Source organism: Leptodactylus fuscus, chromosome 7 (genome assembly GCF_031893055.1).
Source record: "Leptodactylus fuscus isolate aLepFus1 chromosome 7, aLepFus1.hap2, whole genome shotgun sequence".
NCBI lineage: Eukaryota > Metazoa > Chordata > Amphibia > Anura > Leptodactylidae > Leptodactylus > Leptodactylus fuscus.
Window position 1 is genome coordinate 138,604,164 of NC_134271.1, and position 20,086 is coordinate 138,624,249.

Consider the following 20,086-nt stretch of genomic DNA (forward strand, 5'->3'; position numbering starts at 1 on the left):
GGATTTGACCTTTCACCAGACAAGACCTTACCTATTGGATTTGCCCTTACCACTGGCAAAGAAATCTACAGAACGGGAGGTGTCAATCTATTATTAGGCCTAGTGGTCATAATGAAAACTGCAGGATTTCAGAACTTTCTATAAAATATAGATATCAGCAGGAAAAATTAGAAAAAAAATATTGCCCAAAATTCATAAAAAATCTTTTTAACATAACTTTATGTAAAAAATAGATCATTTTCTCTTGACGTATTCCCTTGAAACATTGTAGGCAGACAAAAACTGCTAAATTTATAGAAAAGATAAAAGACTATCAATCACATACAGCGGTGATCTTAGTCTTGCTTCTTCTGCACCATTGCTTGATAAAGGGTCTCCTGACCTGATACATTGCCCTAACTTTGGATAACTTGAAGATAAATTAAAGGGGTTATCCTGTCTGTAAGATTGATTGTCTATTCTTAGGATACTTTAATATTATATTTGCAGAGGCAGGACCCCACAGATCACCAGTACCGGGGAATCCTGTGCTGTACAATCTGTAGTGGTGAGTGTAGGTACTGCAGCACTGCTCCATAGACTTCATTGGGGCAGCTCTGCGGTAACTACACTCGCCACTACAGTTTGTAAGACGAGTGAGCATGCGTGCAATTGCGGTGTCAGAACTATGGTCGTGGGCATGCGCAGTCGGCTCTACTAGTGTCTCACTGGCAGAGCCAACTGCGCAGGCGTCGGAGGTGATGCCGAAGAAAGACGAAGAAAGAAGGGGAGGATCCAGCAGAAGATAGAGGCGTCGCTGGAGTGTGTTCTCGAGCAGCAGTGGGGATGCCCCCTGTTAGAGTCAAATCCTCCATCTTTGTATTTTGTCAGTCATCTTGTAACCTTTCACACATAAACTGTGTAAGTAAGTCGCAGCTGGCTATTTGTATATCTTATCTTCATGGTATATGGAGGTCACTGAGACTCATTTAGCACCAACATGACATCTTATCTCTGTTTCCATGATATATACATATAGACATAGTGAGAGCTGTTAGTTCACACATAAGTGTTTTTGAAACTTTCTTTGTTTAAGGACAAAGTACAAAGTCCATTAAGCTGTAATGATATGCAAAATACATAAGGCCTCAGCCAATAGTCATGTGCCAGGTTTATCTTATAACCAATCATTTTATGCCAACCATGTTATGTTATTAGAATAGTCCAACCTGCTCTTGTCTGTATTGTATTTAAACCACCTTTGTGCACCATTAAATTAGAACTCACTTGATACACCATCAGTTGTGTGTGTGTGGCTTCTCCAGACCTGATAATGGGCGTAATTACTTCAGGCCTGATATTTAATTTGGAACTCAGCAACATACTCTATCATGGGTCCCCAACTCTATCCCCTTAATGTCCCCAACAGAACCTGACGCCCATCGTGGGGCATCGATAATCGTTTAATGTGCAGCCGATAGTGTACTGATCCACTCACCAACCGATTTGGAGACGGGCCCGGAGGACCTCAGATGAATAAAACGGCACTGTAACGGTAAGTCCTTTTCTTGCCAAATAACTAATCTGAGTTCCTACGTGTTCCGGATCCTGTGTGTCGGTGAGTGAAGATTAGTGCTGCATATGTTATAACAATCGATGCCATATTATATAGTGTGCAAGAACCTGAATAGTATGTTGTCTGTAGTGGGGTGGGAAATGTTATACCTCATTCTTTGTCTACTGTCCATGCTGTCATTTGGTTGTTACATCTGTTATAGAGTGTAAAAAGCGGTGCAGAAGAGAGAGTTATTCTTCATCCTTAATCCCTAGAGTTGCGAGAGTGGAAGTACTGAGTGATTGAAAAGTCCTTGTTTTGGACACTAAGGACTGAGTAGAATCTGAGTAAGTACATGCAATGATTCAGGGGTGTTCGATAGAGGGACACAGACAAAATGGAGTCTGTGGAAACCAAATGAGGGTTTTGCCCTGAGCACTACGCCAGAACATGCACATTAGAGATTAGTTCAATGAAAACAGAGTGACTGTTTGGGAGGTCCCACTAGGTGAGTCAAAAGTGACCCTCTATTGTCTTAATTGCCCTAGAGGAGTGGGATGCTCACGGCTGACTGGCCATCAGCTATTATGGGGGAGGGACCCTCTGAGGTAGGGTATACCCCCATATGAACTAATAGGAATGGGAGAGAGAGAAGAAGATGCCGCTCAAGAAAAAAAAAAAAAAGAGCAGGAGTTACCAATGGAGAATAGGCAGGACAGATACAGGGATAGAGGGTAACCAGGAAGTGTTTTAATTGTGGAAACCAGGGACACTTGGCTAGAGATTGCTGGTGTCCTAAGCGAAGGACAAAGGCTTTGAGTGTAAGGAAATGTATAGTGAGCATCCATTGACAGTCCAGCTAAAGGGTTAATGTGCTTGGCACTTAGCATTGTGTTGTTAGTTTGTTGGTTAGTGGAAAGTGGAAACATGATATGTTTTGTGGTGAGGATACTGCAGGTTAAGTGTAGGTATGTGTATACACATATGTGTGTATATAGGCTTGGGGGTGGACATTAAGTTATTTCTAGAATGTCTATAGTGTCCTTTTATTCAGGAAAGGTTTCCCATTTTGAGAATGCTCCTCTCATGGTAATGTTTTTAAAATTGGATAAATGGCATAAATATGAGATCAACATTATTATGTTTATTTTATAGTAATATGCAAATTGGTAAGAAGATGAAGGCAACTATTTACATGTTTTGGTTTGTTTTCTCCTCAATATTTAGCTGTGCAGGAATTATAACTAACTCTGTGCCTATTTGTAGGAATAAGCCGTCCCGAGACGATAAGTGATATCACGGTACAAAATATATGAAAATTTTTATTTTAGTTCAGACAAGTTCTTTTTGATTTAATTGACATTTGTTTTGTTCTGTCTGGAGCTCCAGTGTGACGTTGCATGTTTGTATGGAAGGTTCAGAAAAGTGAATGGGCCCATATATGTGTGTCAGTTATATGTACATGTTACATGTGTCTGCCATGTGTACATGTTCTGTTTGTCCATGTCTGTATTGTTACATTTTCAGTCTCCACAGCGAGCAGATATTGAATGCTGATAACCACAGAGGGTGGTGACAAGTAGATATGAAAGGGAGGCATAAAAGTTCTTTCCATTGTTGAATATATATGTGTGTTCTGGTGTAAATGAGATGTACTTGATATACCATGTACATGTATTATGTACTCAGTGTGTATTGGTGCGTATGTGTATCAATTATATCAGATGGGCTTTACACTTGTAACATAAATATTTGTTATGGGTTTATACTATAATTCCAAGAATGTTAACAATCGGGATTTATTGTGTGAAAAAGTTATTCAGATGTTCCTTCTGATATGGGATTAGGCCCCATAGGGGTAGGCAATACATGTGAACTATCTTGCCACAAGGGGCACAGAACGCCCCTAATATGTACACGCAGGTAAAGATAAATTGCAGTTCTACAAAGTTAAAGTGGTTTCTGGGTCATTGTTTGCGATAAGGTGTTAGATAGCTGTGTAAGTAAATCAGAAGTCACTCACATATCTGCTCTGTAATGGCTGATATATTTTGAGTATTTACTTACCTCAATGAATTTCTGGAGTGTTTAGAAGCTTTAAAGAACTGAATTTACTTGGGATTGTATAAATAAGTCTGCTGGGATATGTAGTACTACAGCTATGACAAGTGTGGGGAGAGTCAGCGCAGCTGCTTCCATGATAAGACACGGTTTACAAAGGGTAATAAATCTTTCATTGGAAACAAAGATGACAATGGCTGGATATCTCAGGCTGCAGTGTGTCTTATCTATGTCTTCTAATGTAAGCTTTGCATTCTGTGCTGCACTACAAGTCCCTTCTAACCTGTTAACAATAGTTTCAGGGGAGGAGTAAGGAGAGTCAGATAACTTAAAATTAATTTTACTTTTGCTGATTTGGTTAATAAATGATGAATCTATTGTTAACTCTGATGAGAATTCTTTTGTTTTAGATGATTCTCGATTTGGGAATGATGGTGGATTCTGCACCAGATATGTCATGGTCACTGAATGTGAGGTAAACCAAGGGTAAAACCAAGCACAAGTAGAACCATTATAGAACTGTATGGGTCTCAGCTCATGAAGTTGAACTAGAAGCCATCACTGAGACAGGGTACAATGTCTGAGGGTAGGTGTTTGATATAGTGGGACTATGGTCCAATCTGGAGAGCGAGAGCTTTCTGTAGGGTTAATGTTAAGCTTAAAAGGATTTCCATGCTGTTCAGGTAGTGATGCTGCCACCCCCACATAGGTGGGTATAGTCAAAAGTCAGGACACACACTAAGGCTGATACGAAGGAAAGTAGAGGTAACTTGTGGGCAGACACTGCCACTAACCCAGTTGCAGAGGCCTAGGGGATATGCCTTACTGAGAAGTGGTCACTATACTCGACCCAAACCCCCCTTTTAGCTCTCTTTTCAGGTTTTACAACACTGAGGCACCAAAAATGGTCCAGGACTACAGTAAAAGAGGATGTACAAGTCCTGATCTCCGGTGGTAAGAGAATATATTTACTGAGTGCATTGTCCCCACAGATGGCATAAAGCAGTGTTTAGAAGTAGCCTTGTGTGACCTGGTGAGCAGAGGATGGGCGGCTGCAGGATTTAACATCACTACAGACACTGCATGGCATGTGTTAAATGCAAAGTAGGCCAAAAAGTGAAAAGTTTCTCAGAGCCAGGCCCAGAGCCCTTGTACCCGTTCCAGAGATTGCAGGTTAACTATATGCAGTTACTAAAGGTGAGACGGTATAAGTACGTGCTTGTGTGTATAGTTATCTATCTTCAGGATGGCCTGGGGCATATCTGGTGAAGAAAGCCATCACAAACGGGGCTGCAGATAGACGGCTACTGAAGAAGTAGTGTGTCACTTGTATTGGTATTTTCTGTAAGGTACCCTCCTGACAGAAGAATTGGCTTTAGCCCATGTCAAACTTTCTTTGGGGGTTGTATTCTTGGCAACTCCTACAGATGTGGTATGGTGTACTGACTGACTATGTGATGTATTGGCAAAAACATTTGACTAATGTATAGTTTTGAGTTTTCTCTCCTTCTCAGATTTTAAGTTAGTGGGCGGGACCTATTCATTTGAACCAAGAGATTGATGGTGATAAAGAGACACGTGAGAAAAACCTTGGAACCAAGATTTGATGGTCCATTCCAAATGCTGATGATAACCAGTACTTCTGTGAAATTTGAAGGAGAGCCTAATTGTATCCATGCTTCATATTGCAAGAAAGTCTCTACACACAAAGCGATGAAGATTCTCCTGATAATGCTGTTACAGATGGTCCTGACGATAAGCCTGCATAGAACATTTAACAATGAAGTGGGACAATAAGTTTCTTAAACATCATATGATTTTGATCGAAGATCTGAATGTGTCAGATTGTAGGATATGTACTCATAACCCCATATTAGCCTAAGTCATGTCATATATAGCTGTTTCTTTGACGCAACAGGAAATGTTTGAGGTATATAGTTAAGGAGATACCACCTCATATTTAGGAACGATACATAGTATAAACAAGTAAATATCAGCAAGTTGTAGTAAAAATCTTATGTTCATTTTGTTTGTTTAATACAAAGCATATACAAAAGGATGAGCAGACCAAGATATAAAAGGCCAGAACTATGATTGAGATTAGGTTAGAATACAGGAACATATGAGGGGAATCTGGTAAAGTCTGGCAGTAGACATTAGGTCACTGAAGTACCTAAATATGAATTCCTGTATTCAACCATCTCAAAATGGGGGAATGTTAGAGTCAAATCCTCCATCTTTGTATTTTGTCAGTCATCTTGTAACCTTTCACACATAAACTGTGTAAGTAAGTCGCAGCTGGCTATTTGTATATCTTATCTTCATGGTATATGGAAGTCACTGAGACTCATTTAGCACCAACATGACATCTTATCTCTGTTTCCATGATATATGCATATAGACATAGTGTGAGCTGCTAGTTCACACATAAGTGTTTTTGAAACTTTCTTTGTTTAAGGACAAAGTACAAAGTCCATTAAGCTGTAATGATATGCAAAATACATAAGGCCTCAGCCAATAGTCATGTGCCAGGTTTATCTTATAACCAATCATTTTATGCCAACCATGTTATGTTATTAGAATAGTCCAACCTGCTCTTGTCTGTATTGTATTTAAACCACCTTTGTGCACCATTAAATTAGAACTCACTTGATACACCATCAGTTGTGTGTGTGTGTGGCTTCTCCAGACCTGATAATGGGCATAATTACTTCAGGCCTGATATTTAATTTGGAACTCAGCAACATACTCTATCATGGGGACCCCTTAATGTCCCCAACACCCCATTCCATTTCCAGCGCTGGGGCCTGCCCCCCTCGCTGCAAGAGAACTAATTTGTATACCGGTAAAAACCGATATTTCTGAGGAACGGCGCAGCGGAACCACGTCTAAAGGTAAGAGACGAATAGCTTTTCTAAAGGCTATTCTGACGTCTTATCCACAAAAAAGGGGTTTTAATGGTAGAATCCCTTTAAGGTCGACTCCCTCCTTCATTACTGTCTGCGACTCATCGTGTCCTCTGCATGCCGATGAGTTGGTGGAGACTGGACTCGCTGCCCTGGACAGTAGGACAGAAAATGTAGGACTGTCTTGCTGTCCAAAGGGGGACCCCGCTACCATAGGGTCCGATGCAAGCGCACCTTTGGCCCTATGATTAAAGCATCCCTGGCCTGGGTGTCAGATCCCACTGATATAATTTTGATGGCCTATCTTTAGCCATCAGTTTTCCAAACCCCATTTATCTTCCAGATAACCCCTTTAAATATTGCACAATCCTTGCAGCAATCTCCTAGGAATGTCTGTCCCTATAGGACTTATACGCTGCCATTCTTATTGCAGATTTTGTGCAGAATTGTTGTTGATTTGGAGCAGATTTCACCCTTTGCAGTGAAAATTGGGAAACCCAATTGACATAATGTAAAATGCTGCTTCATTTGGGGGGTTACATTTGTTTAACCTTCATCCTTTTTGCGTCTGATGTAAATGCTGCAAATCTTCTGCCCATAATACCACAATAAAAACGTATACGCCCTGTGTGAACATACTCCTTGTGAGCACCGTCCTGTTTCTAGTCTCTTGTACCAAGGAGCAATATCAGACAGAGTTTTCTAGCGCCCTCTGCAGGCTATATAGAACATGTACACATCTACCTTCTTCGTTGTAACATTGAACATACAGAACATGGCATAACTAAGAGGGACTTTATTCTGTGGGGGCAGTTGGGGTCGATATTAAACTGTGGGGCCAACTGAATGGGGTGCATTATACTGTGGGGGCAATTGGAGGGGGACACTATACTGTAGGGGAATCTGGACGGAGACATTATACTGTGGGGGCAGCAGGAATAGATAGTAAACTGTAAGGCCAACTGGAGGGGCACATTATACTGTGGGGGCAATTGGAGGAAGACATTATAATGTATGGGCATACTGTGCCAGGGCCACTATATGGGGGGGGGGGGTTGATTATACTGTGTGGCAGCACAAAAACACATGGATGGGAATGGTTGAGATGAAATTGGAAGTGGGTACGGCTGGAGGTGAGTCTCACTACATGTAAAAAAGGAAAATGTTTGTTTTTGTACCGTGTTAGCCAGTGGTTATGAAATATAAAAAAAACCAAAAAAACTTGCAAGCCTTCAGTAGGTGATACCTTTTTTAATGGCTAACTCATAATGAGGGCCGGTGTCAGCGCACGGCATAGTCTGGCAAGTGCTGGGGCCCACAGAGCCTCTGGGGGCCCCCCGGCACTTGCCTGTCCCGATTTCCGTCGGACGCCGATGAGCTGAATACATAGGCGATTAAAGCAAGGAGCTGTGAGCTCAGCTTCTGCTTTAAAGCTGCGGCCCGGCTTGCGTGTGTAGGCGTGATGACGTCATCACATCGCGCCTACACACGCAAGCCGGGCCGCAGCTTTAAAGCAGTAGCTGAGCTCACAGCTCCTGCTTTAATCACCTATGTGATTGGAGTGGGAAAGCGGAGAGAGGAGCGTCGGGGGAGCGATGGAAGGTGAGTTTAAGTGGAACATAATGAAGGGGGCCCATGAAACTGGGGGGCAAATGAAGGGGAGGGGGGAATGGCATGAAACTGGGGACAGAGATGGAGGGGGCCCAATGAAACTGGGGGGCAAATGAAGGGAAGGGGGGAACGGCATGACACTGGGGAAGATGAAGGGGGTGGGGAGAGAACGGCATGAAACTGTGGACAGAGAAGGAGGGGGCCCAATGAAACTGGGGGGCATATGAAGGGGAGGGGAGAACGGCATGACACTGCGGCAGATGGAGGGGTGGAACAGCATGACACTGGAGCAGAGACGGGGGACATGAAACTGTGGGCAGATGAAGGGGGAGAACGTAATGAAACTGGGGACAGATATGGAGGGGGGGACATGAAACTGGGGGCAGAGGACGGGTGTATATGAAACTGGGGGAGAGATGGAGGGGGAGGCATATAATTTACGGGTGACTGTAGGAGGATTATACTGTGTGGGAGCACATGATAAATGAATGAGAATGCATGAAATCAACATAAAAGTTGGTGGAGCCAAATTTGCCGCGGCACGCAGATACTCTCTTTCTACTCTTTAAAAATTGGGAGGTATGGCGTTGGTGACGCCACACTCCTGCGTGACGTCACTCGCTTCATCTGCGACGCACAGTGTCTCGACTCCCCCGCCTCCTTTACAAAGGGGCCCACTGAGGCTCTGTCGCCCAAGGGCCCATAAAAACCTGGAGCCGGCCCTGCTCATAATGATGACAGAATATGACGTTTCGAAGCTCCATCTGGCTTCTTCTTCAGATATATCTAAAAACACTTTCTGCGGGCTGCATATTTATGTATAACTGGACACAGGGATAGGATTTCAGGAGGGAGGGGGGAAGAGGCTTATTACTATATACATATAAAAACAAATAATTCCCAGTTCCCAGTTGCTTTATCTTTATGGCTGTCTTAGTTCAGTGATTTGTATAGAAAGACATGAACCCAAGTGAAAGGTTCATTTCACTATCCAGAGTCTTGAATAGGGTCATGCACTTGTACTCATAAATCAGTCGCTGTTTTCTTGATTTAAGATTCCCTCCTAAAATCAAAATTTTCATATCATTGGTGATATTATGATCTTCCTGGCAGAAATGTTTTGACACGAGAAGGGCTATTCTCTGTTGTTTAATTGTATGGCAATGTGAATTGATTCTCATTCTGAGTTTCTGACCGGTCCCCTGCAGATCTGCTGTACTGAGACAACACGGCTACAGGTAATATCATGTTGGGAGCCATGCTGCTCACTCTCCATACAATGTGCACCACTGCATTACCTAAACACACCAGGTCACTCTGTTCTGCAAGCGAGCAGCATGGTTCCTGGAATTACCATTACTTGTAGCCATACTCTCCTGAAAAAGCTGATCTGCAGAGGTCCTAGCTGTCGGCCCCTGCAGATGTAATATTGATGGCCTATACCATACCTCCCAACCGTCCCGCATTTGGCGTGAAAGTCTTGCTTTCCGATCCCTGTCCCACGGTCCCGCATAGCTCCCTACATGCAGGGCCGCCGATAGGCCAGTACTACTGCTACTGCAGTCAGGGGCCCGGACAAATTTAAAAATGGGGGGGGGCCCGGTTTTGGCCCGCCACCGTGTGCCGGCCCCCTGGTGCCGGCAGCAGTCATTGTATGTCCTGTTTCAACTCAGATCTGCGTCCAGAGGACGCAGATCTGAGTTGAACACATACGCGGCTGAAGCGAGGAGCTGACCTGTGTCAGCTCCTCGCTTCGCCGCTGCCGCCTCTCTCGCTGACATATGCGGCTAAAGCGAGGAGCTGACCTGTGTCAGCTCCTCGCTTCGCCGCTGCCGCCTCTCTCGCTGACACATATGCGGCTGAGCCGGATTCCGCTTCAGCCGCATATGTGTCAGCGTCAGCGAGAGAGGCTCAGGTCCTTGCTTCAGCCGCATATGTGTCAGCGAGAGAGGCGGCGAAGCGAGGAGCTGACACAGGTCAGCTCCTCGCTTCAGCCGCTGAAGCGAGGAGTTGACCTGTGTCAGCTCCTCGCTTCACCGCTGCCGCCGGCTCCCCGGCAGTGTAGACGCGATGTGATGACGTCACATCGCGTCTACAACTGTGCGCCAGTAAGAGAGAGAGGCGCGCAGAGAGCAGCAGGGGAACGAAGGAGAAGGTAAGTGTAATGTGGAACGTGAAACTGGGGGCAGATGAAGGAGAGGACGGCATGACACTGGGGGCAGAGATGGAGGGACATGAATCTGGGGGCAGAGATGGAGGGGACATGAATCTGTGGGCAGAGATGGAGGGGACATGAATCTGGGGGCAGAGATGGAGGGGACATGAATCAGTGGGCAGAGATGTGGGGACATGAATGTGTGGGCAGAAATGGAGGGGACATGAATCTGGGGGCAGAGATGGGGGGACATGAATCTGGGGGCAGAGATGGAGGGGACATGAATCTGGGGCAGAGATGGGGGGACATGAATCTGGGGGCAGAGATGGAGGGGACATTAATCTGGGGGCAGAGATGGGGGGACATGAATCTGGGGGCAGAGATGGAGGAACATGAATCTGGGGGCAGAGATGTGGGGACATGAATCTGTGGGCAGAAATGGAGGGGACATGAATCTGGGGGCAGAGATGGAGGGGACATGAATCTGGGGGCAGATGAAGGGTGTATATGAAGCTGGGGGAGAGACGGAGGGGGGACATATAATTTACGGGTGACTGTAGGAGGCTTATACAGTGTGCGGGCAAATGGAAAATTAATGAGTGGGCGGAGTCAACATAACAGTGGGTGGGGCTAAATTTCCCGCGCGCAAAGCTGGGAGGTATGGGTACAGGGGGCAATGGAAAGATATTAGAGGGTGGACGGGGGGGGGATTGTTGGGACATCGGGTGTGCGGCACTGCGGAGAGGGAACTGGGGCAATAATATATAATATATAAGTTTTTAGCTGGAGAATAATAATGATGTAGGCCGCTATGCTACTAGCATAGCAGCCTGTTTGGGGGTGGGACTTTAACTTTAAAGGAGTGTTCACATTGCGTTTTTGGCCTCCCTTGCCGGGATACGTTGGTAACCAGTCACAATCAGCTCCCCACTTATCCCTGCACGGAGAACTGCAGGCCCCCCTTTTTTTTAATGACCAGTTCTTCGTGCAGGGATAAGTTGACAGCTGATTCTGACTGGTTACCAACGTATCCCGGCAAGGGAGGCCAAAAACGCAATGTGAATAAGCCCTGAGGATTTATTAGGAGGGCTCTTATAGATGGTGTTGGCTCTCTATAGGCGCTGTCACACGTAGCAGATTATACCTGCAAATAGAATCTGATGAAGCCTTGTAATGCTGCTAAATAAAGGGAAATGTAATACAGAATTGGTATGTCACAAAATAAAGTAGTTTTAAAATGGCGGGGGAGGGGGGGGGGGCCCAGACACTTAGGCTGTATGGGGCCCCAAAATTCCTGATGGCGGCCCTGTCTACATGTCCCGCTATGTCTCTTTAATGTTTTACTGAACAATCCTTCCTCCTGCTCTTATAACAGATAAAAGCCTCTGGTGATCGGAGGAACGCTTCACTATGGTTCAAGGGCCTTGTGTGACATCACACGGTTACATGACTAGGTGGGCGTGTCAGTGTCCCGTGCAATGAAGAGATGCGTGTAAGGTACTGAGAAGGGGGGAGAATGTGAGATGCAGGGTGGAGAGAGTGTGTGTGTCTCTGTCTGTTTGTCATTATACTGGGGGCAGAGATGGAGGGGGGAACATGAAACTGGGGGCTGAGATGGAGGGGGGACATGAAACTGGGGGCAGATGAAAGAGGATATGAAACTGGGCAGCAGATGAAGGGGTTATATGAAACTGAGGGAGGGGTGGGAGATAAAACCGGGGGCAGAGATGGAAGAGGGGATGTGAAATGGGGAAGATGAAGGGGGCACTTAAACTGGGGGACATTAATCTGGGACAACTGGAGGGGAGCATTAAACCGTGGGAGTAGCTGGAAGGGGACCTGTCCGCCTCTAGTTGCCCCCAGTGTAATGTCCCACTTCATCTGCCATTAATTTATTGTCCCCCTCCAACTACCCCCACTGCTAATGTCCCCTCCAGCTGCTCCAGTTTCATGTTTAAACTGGGGCACCAGGAGAGGGACAATACTGTGGGGCAGTTGGAAGGGTACATTATAATGTGAGACATATAATGTACGGGTGACTGTAAGAGGATTATACTGTGTGGGGGGAACATGAAAAATGAATGCGAATGGGCGGAGTCAACATAAAAGTGAGCAGGGCTAAATTTGCCACGGCGCGCATTGCGCATAAGCTGCGCAATCAGGCTCTCCAGTTCGGTCATCGTGGCTCCAGAGATAAGGGATGTGGCCTACCTCACTGCTGCGTGACTGGCCCCACGGCGCAAGGAGCATGGGGCTTTATCCCCTCCCCATAGCAACTCCCGCCGGCGGCAAGCTGCTCCCCCTCCTATCCCCAACGACCACCTTCTGCTGACCCCTGCAGGCCGTGTCATGGCGGCCTCGCCCTATGCTGCGCCCTGGTCCGGCCTTTCTATACTGTGGACATCTATGACAGAGCAGGGAGCTGTATTCACTGCTCTTACATAGATCACTGCACAGAAGCCTCCGCAGCAGGACGCAATGTAGTGATGTCATCAAGCCCCGTGCGCAGGACCTGCTGCAGAGTCACAAGTAGGGAGAGGCTTCAGCATCAGGACTCAGCGGGGGAGGTGAGTAAACAACAAAGTCACACAAAAAACATAAATGGAAATCAAATTTATTAACCAATGATGTCTCAGATGTGATCAATCGGATTGAGGTCTGGGGAACGGACAGGCCAGTCCATAGCTTCAATGCCTTCATCTTGCAGGAACTGCTGACAAACTTCAGCCACATGAGGTCTGGCATTGTCCTGCATTAGGAGGAGCCCAGGGCCAATCGCACCAGCATAAGGTCTGAGGATCTCATCTCAGTACCTATTGTCAGTCAGGCTACCTCTGGTTGACCCACTGCCAAACCGGTCGTGCTGAAGGATGTTGCAGGCAGCAGATCGCTCTCCATGGCGTCTCCAGACTCTGTCACATGTGCTCAGTGTGAACCTGCTTTCATCTGGTATTATGTGGCAAGTGCCAAGCGACCTGCACGGGGTTGGGCTGTGAGCACAAACCCCATCTGTGGACGTCGGGCCCTCATACCATCCTCATGGAGTCGGTTTCTAACCATTTGTGCAGAAACATGCAGATTTGTGGCCTGCTGGAGGTCATTTTGCAGGGCTCTGGCAGTGCTCCTCCTGTTCCTCCTTGCACCAAGGCGGAGGTAGCGGTCCTGCTGCGGGGTTGTTGCCCTCTTATGGCCTCCTCCACGTCTCCTGGTGTACTGGCCTGTCTCCTGGTAGCGCCTCCAGCCTGTGGACACTGCGCTGATAGACACAGCTAGCCTTCTTGCTACAGCTCGCATTGATGTGTCCTGGATGAGCTGCACTACATGAGCCACTTGTGTGGGGTGTAGAGTCCCATCTTATGCTACCACAAGTGTTAAAGCACAACCAACATTCAAAAGTGACCAAAACATCATCTCGCCTTCTGGTGTCTGTCTGTCTATGTCTGTCCATCTGTGTACGGCTATGAATGTACATCGATCCATCTCCGTTCATCCGTCTCCATGCATCCCTCTCCATGCATCCCTCTCCATGCATCCCTCTCCATGCATCCCTCTCCATACATCCATCTCTCTGTACATCCATTTCCGTACATCTGTCCATGTCTGATGAAAGTGCTGAATGTGAATGTGAACGTGCAGGTTGTCCGACATAATCCTGTAAAAATAAATAAAAAATTAAAGCCGGCCGTACTAATGAGAGTTGTTGTCTGAATAATAGCTGTGTCATCTGCCCCAGTGTGTGAATCAGGCCTCAGCATTGAGTGAAGAGCTACATACCTGCACCGACCGTCAACTTCAAGATGTCAGGCTCAAATGACACAAGATGGCTCACGTAAAGAACTGTACACATTCCATTGTGACATTATGGAATGTCGGTGATGTCATGTGGCATCTATAATACAGAGATCTGCACCATAAAACAGTCATGTACATGATGACATCACAGATATGTAACAGTGACCACACCCATTTAAAACTACATCAGAGTGCAACATGGAAGAGCTCTGATATATCGTAACACATATAAAGTAGGAGCCCTGATATATCGGGACACATATACAGTGTTGGCCAAAAGTATTGGCACCCCTGCAATTCTGTCAGATAATACTCAGTTTCTTCCAGAAAATGATTGCAATCACAAATTCTTTGGTATTATTATCTTCATTTAATTTGTCTTCAATGGAAAACCACAAAAAGAATTGTCAAAAAGCCAAATTGGATATAAATCCACAGCAAACATAAAAAAGAGGGTGGACAAAAGTATTGGCACTGTTTGAAAAATCATGTGATACTTCTCTAATTTGTGTAATTAACAGCACCTGTTACTTACCTGAGGAACCTAACAGGTGGTGGTAATAACTAAATCACACTTGCAGCCAGTTGAAATGGATTAAAGGTGACTCCACCTCTGTCCTGTGTCCTTGTGTGCACCACATTGAGCATGGAGAAAAGAAAGAAGACCAAAGAACTGTCTGAGGACTTGAGTAGCAAAATTGTGAGGAAGCATGAGCAATCTCAAGGCTACAAGTCCATCTCCAAAGACCTGAATGTTCCTGTGTCTACCGTGCGCAGTGTCATCAAGAAGTGTAAAGCCCATGGCACTGTGGCTAACCTCCCTAGATGTGGACGGAAAAGAAAAATTGACGAGAGATTTCAATGCAAGATTGTGCGGATGGTGGATAAAGAACCTCGACTAACATCCAAACAAGTCCAAGCTGCCCTTCAGTCCGAGGGTACAACAGTGTCACCCCGTACTATCCGTCAGCGTCTGAATGAGAAGGGACAGTATGGTAGGATACCCAGGAAGACCCCACTTATTACCCAGAGACATAAAAAAGCCAGACTGGAGTTTGCCAAAACTTACCTGAGAAAGCCAAAAACGTTTTGGAAGAATGTTCTCTGGTCAGATGAGACAAAAGTAGGAAAAGGCCTCAACTTAGAGTTTACAGGAAAAAAAAAGAGGCCTTCAAAGAAAAGAACACGGCCCCTACAGTCAAACATGGCAGAGGTTCCCTGATGTTTCGGGGTTGCTTTGCTGCCTCTGGCACTGGACTGCTTGACCGTGTACATGGCATTATGAAGTCTGAAGACTACCAACAAATACTGAGGCAGCAGCTGTTTTCCTAATTACATCATGGAAGACAGATTTGCATATTCTTCCCATGATCCTTTGCGAAGTGGAGTGCTAAAGGCTTAATAAGTCTCCACACACCTATATGGTGGTCTCCCCCTAAGGAATGACAATATCCCCTTAACCCTGTCTAAGCCTCTCGCCTCTACCAGGTTATAGTCCTCTCTACATTGAGCTGATGAGATGCAAGTACATCGAAACGGCCGTCCTCGATTGAGAGACTATACCTAGTAATAATCCCAGCGTCATTGCAAAACAAAGGCCTCTTGGAAGGTCGAGCATGATGCAAAAGGGAGCAGCCTTTATTGGGTTATTTCACTGGAGTTCTGTCTTCCTAACTACATCAGAAACAAAAAAACTTTGCAAGTCTTCAGTAGGTGATACCTTTTTTAATGGCTAACTCATAATGATGACAGAATATAACGTTTCGAAGCTGCCTCTGAGCTTCTTCTTCAGATATAACTAAAAACACTCTGTAGAGGCTGCATATTTATGACTGGACACAGGGGTAGGATTACAGGAGGGAGGAGGCTTATTACTATATACTTATAACAACAAACAATCAATTGCCAGATCCCAGGTTCTTATCTTAATGGCTGTCTTAATGATTTGTATAAAAAGACATATTCTGTCATCATTATGAGTTAGCCATTAAAAAGGTATCACCTACTGAAGACGTGCAAAGTTTTTTTGTTTTTTATATTTTATAACCACTGGCTAACACGGTACCAAAACAAACATTTTCCTTTTAACTACATCAGGGAAGACAGGCTTGCACATTCCAGTGAGCGCCCTCTATTGGCTTGCAATACTGAGGCAGCAGCTGTTTTCCTAATTACATCATGGAAGACAGATTTGCATATTCTTCCCATGAACAAATTTTGCAGCATAATGTAGGGCCCAGTGTGAGAAAGCTGGGTCTCCCTCAGAGGTCAGGGCTCTTCCAGCAGGACAATGACCCAAAACACACTTCAGGTCAGCACTAGAAAATGGTGGTGAGAGAAAGCCCTGGAGACTTGTAAAGTGGCAGCAATGAGTCCAGCCCTGAATCCCATAGAACACCTGTGGGGGAGAGATCTCTTGAGGGCAGTTTGGAGAAGGCCCCCTTCACATCTCAGGGGGGACCTGGAGCAGTTTGCCAAAGAAGAATGGTCTAAAATTCCAGCAGAGCCTTGTAAGAAACTCATTGCTGGTTACCGGGAGCGGTTGTGCGCAGTTATTGTGTCTAAAGGTTGTGCTACCAAGTATTAGGCTGAGGGGGCCAATACTTCTGTCCGGCCCATTTTTGGAGTTTTGTGTAAAATGATCGATGATTTGACTTTTTTTTCATTCTCTTTTGTGTTTTTTTCATTGCAAGCAAAATAAATGAAGATATTACCAAAGAGTTTGTGCTTGCAATCATTTTCTGGAAGACACTGAGTATTATCTGACAGAATTGCAGGGGGGCCAATACTTTTAGCCAACACTGTAGCAGGGCTGGGCATGCTGTACATATGCAGACATGTAGGACAGCTGGATATGCAGAGATGTAGCAGAGCTGAGTATGCTGTGCCTAAGCAGAGATGTAGCAAACTTTTTATCCAGTGGACAGAGCTTTCTGCTTCCAGCCCTGTATTGTGTACAGTGAAGTGACTCCATACAGCTGATCGGTCCAGGGGCCGGGTGTCGCACCCCTACTGATCAGGTATTTCTTACCTATCCTGAGGATAGACCATATAACTAATAACAACCCCTTTAATATGCCCCCCACAGGATAGTAGCCCCATTAATTAACATTAGCGGTCACCGTGTTACCCTAGAACGGCTAACCGTATACATGTCCACGTGCACAATTCTGTTGCGTGACCACACGGCGGACATAGCTGACCTAATACAGCACATTTATAAGGTATAATATAACTTTATTTTATAAAACTGTTTAACCCCTTTAAGTATTGGAGCGACCAACACAGTATGTCACATTAACTAGAAGATGTTGGGGGGGTTTTATTTCTAAATAAACTTTATTTATACACAGCTCACAGCAGCACAGGCTGCATGTGGGCGTGCCTCATAATTTAACCACACCTCCTTCGTAAACATATCAAATTCCATCTATCTGGTTGCCACGCCCCTATCACGGTGGCTCCGCCCCTGTATGAAAAGCGCGGACTTTTCTTCCCTCTCGCCCCTCCCACTTTTCCTCACGCCGCCTTCTCGTTGTGTTCACGCTGCACTCTGACGTCACTTCCCCCAGCAGCCAGTGAGAAGATTCGGTTCCGGAGGGAGACTTCCGGCCCGTCACCCCGGCAACCGGAGATAGGAAAAGAAGTACCGGGAAGAGAACGGAAACGGGAGGACGAAGGTAGAGCGTGACTTGTGCGGCTGCCGGTGCGGTGACCGCCCGTGTGACTGGCTGCTCTCACAATGCACTGGCACGTGTGTGCACCCTGGCCATCATTCACTGTGTGCGGTGCTGCTCCTGTACCGTGCGCGTTTCTGCAGATGTAGCATTAACCCCTTAATTCGCGTACAGTAGGATCCAGGTTATTGCACGGGCTTAAATAGGGTATAAAACGGGCAAATTTTAAGGATTCCAGATTATTTTGCAGGGTCCTGCGTGAAGCAAGCTCTGGGCTGACCACTTCTGGGCGCCGGGTGTAAAGGGGTACTCCGAATTTAGGGGGAGCGATAGAAAACGTGAATTGCGCTGATATGTTTTGCAATATGATGGCGCTATACCAGTAAGCCACCCAACAATCATACAACGTGTCCTCTCTGCCCGGGACGTGGAGGCCGTCATGTGACCACGTCATCCAATGGCCGCTGTAGGACCAAGCGTCACCGCGGTCCACAGCCATTGGATAATGCGGTCATGTGACGTCCTTATGGACGAGGCGCACACATAAGAAATCCAAGACTGGGGCAACAGGGTGGCTCAGTGGTTAGCACTGCAGCACTGGAGTCCTGGGTTCGAATCCCGCCAGGAATAACATCTGCAAGGAGTTTGTATGTTCTCCCCGTGTTTGTGTGGATTTCCTCCCGTTCTGCAAAGACCTACTGATAGGGGGAAAATGTACATTGTGATTCCTATATGGGGCTCACCATCTACAGAAAAATATAAAAATCCAAGGCTGACTGCTGCAGATGTGATGCACATATAGCGTGTGCCGATTCTGTTCTGCAGGGCGATGTCACATCCACATCTGTATTAGGTAACACAGTGAGGACCGGATCACATCTACATTCAGCTTTCTGTTCGGGAAGACCCCATGAACGGAAACCTATACGCATAAAAAAGCGGAAACCCGCAGACCCCATAGACTATAATGGGGTCCGTGTGGTTTCCGCACGAAACCTGCAGAGAGGAAAGTCTTGCAAGAAGCAGTTTCGTGCAGAAGCCCATTATAGTCTATGGGGTCTGCGTGGGGTAACCGCTTTTTTATGCGTATAGGTTTCCATTCGGGGGATCCCTAAGTGGACTCCCCGAACAGGAACCCAGCCTGAAAATAGTGGACACACACAGACCCCTTGACTGTAATAGGGTCTGTCTGGTGTCCGTTTTCTTTAACTAAAATCGCCGCTTTAGCTTGCGTCAGTTTTTCAACAGGTGATCTATGGTGGACACTGTGTAAATGTGAACATAGCCTTAGCTGCATTGTCATTCATTGAAGGTGATCCTCATATTTTTCCTGCAGATTAAAGGGTTTCTCTGGGCAAAAAAACTAGCTGAGGGCGGGTCCACACCAGCGCCCGGTCTCCGCTTTGCAGGTTTCCGTCTTCTGCCCGAGAAGCTGCGCAGGAGACGGATACCGGCAGTCAGTTTTCAAACCCATTCATTTGAATGGGTGTGCAAAGTGGCCGCCCGTGAGCGTCTTCTGGTCTCTGCGGTGAAACCGTTTTTTTTTAACCGGACACAAAGTTAGACATGCAGGACTTTGTGTCCGGTTTAAAAAAAACAGTTTCGCTGCGGAGAGCAGAAGACACTCACGGGCGGACACTGGCTGCCGGGTTTCCGTCTCCTGTCAGCAGAAGACGGAAACCTCAAAACGGAGATTAGGCGCAGGTGTGAGCGGTTTATGGTCTCCGCAGCGAAACCTTTTTTTTTTTTTTTACTCGGACATGCAGGACTTTGTGTCCAGTTATAAAAACCCGGTTTCACTGTGGAGGCCACAAAACGCTCATGGGCGGAACCGGTCTGCCGGGTTTCTGTCTCCTATCGGCAGAAGACAGAAACTGAAAGCGGAGACCGTGGCGCAGATGCGAACCCGCCCTCACTCTCTGTCCGTTTCTTTTGTTGGACACAAGAACGTAGTACACCATGTTTTGTGGCCGTCCAAAAAAGCAGACAGAACCGGATCGGTTTATGTGTATGGCTACAGAGGTTGGATGGCGACTATGGCCGTGACTAAAGATGGCGGGTCGCTCTGAGGTTCCTTCACTGATAGTAGTGGATGAAGTGGAATCCAAATCTCTACTTTGCTATCCAGGACACGTGACTTGTATCTTATTTCCTGATGAATGTGATAAAGATTGCAGAAATCCCTTTCACCTTCATAGGACGCAGACTGTTAGAGGAGCTGCCTGTTCCTAAATCAATAGGTTATCATGTATATGGTCTGTCCGGGTCTGTGTAGTGCATGCAGCACCGCTCTTATACAAGTAATAGACGTGATGTAGCAGCCCCGTACACTGTATAGCGGTGGTTTTGT

At 46.0% G+C, this 20,086-nt stretch overlaps 1 protein-coding gene across 1 annotated transcript in view; it reads left to right on the forward strand.

Moving 5' to 3' along the window:
- The first annotated feature begins 17,601 nt into the window (after positions 1-17,601).
- Positions 17,602-20,086, forward strand: part of SETDB1 (SET domain bifurcated histone lysine methyltransferase 1) — a 35,408-nt gene continuing 32,923 nt past the window's right edge. The window contains exon 1 of the mRNA XM_075283120.1: positions 17,602-17,739. The gene's annotated coding sequence lies outside the window, so the exon portion shown is untranslated. The remainder of the gene's footprint in view (positions 17,740-20,086) is intronic.